Source organism: Teleopsis dalmanni, chromosome 1, assembly GCF_002237135.1.
Source record: "Teleopsis dalmanni isolate 2A chromosome 1, ASM223713v2, whole genome shotgun sequence".
Taxonomy (NCBI): Eukaryota; Metazoa; Arthropoda; class Insecta; order Diptera; family Diopsidae; genus Teleopsis; species Teleopsis dalmanni.
In genome coordinates this window covers 51,195,676-51,196,114 of record NC_051846.1, presented here as the reverse complement: position 1 = coordinate 51,196,114, position 439 = coordinate 51,195,676, and positions in this window count along the sequence as shown.

Genomic DNA, 439 nt, shown 5'->3' with positions numbered 1-439 from the left:
TTTTTATATCCGTTTTTATATAAATCTTAAATTGGATTTTTTTTTTAAATTTGGCTTTTATTATTTTCCCCTATTTAATGGTAGACACTTCGTGTCTAAGTGAGCATTGCAGAATAATACGTCTGCTAATGTTGCATGAAGTATTAATATCTATAATATGTTCATAAGCTTTACTATTACAAAAAGTTTTAATCGTTCCCAACACATGAGGCTTATCATTATTAAGCGCGAAGGTTTTTCTATTCTACTAAGTATGCAACAAATTGCAAAAAATTATTCCAACTCACAAATGCATGTGTGTAAATCCTGCGCTTTAGCAGACTGCATCTCTATCAATGAATGAGGTCAACATGTCTGGTTTGCTTGGGTGCATTCAGTCACATAATAGCAAAATTGTTTTGCATGCAAAATGAAGTCTGTTAGAACTAAAAGGTTATTA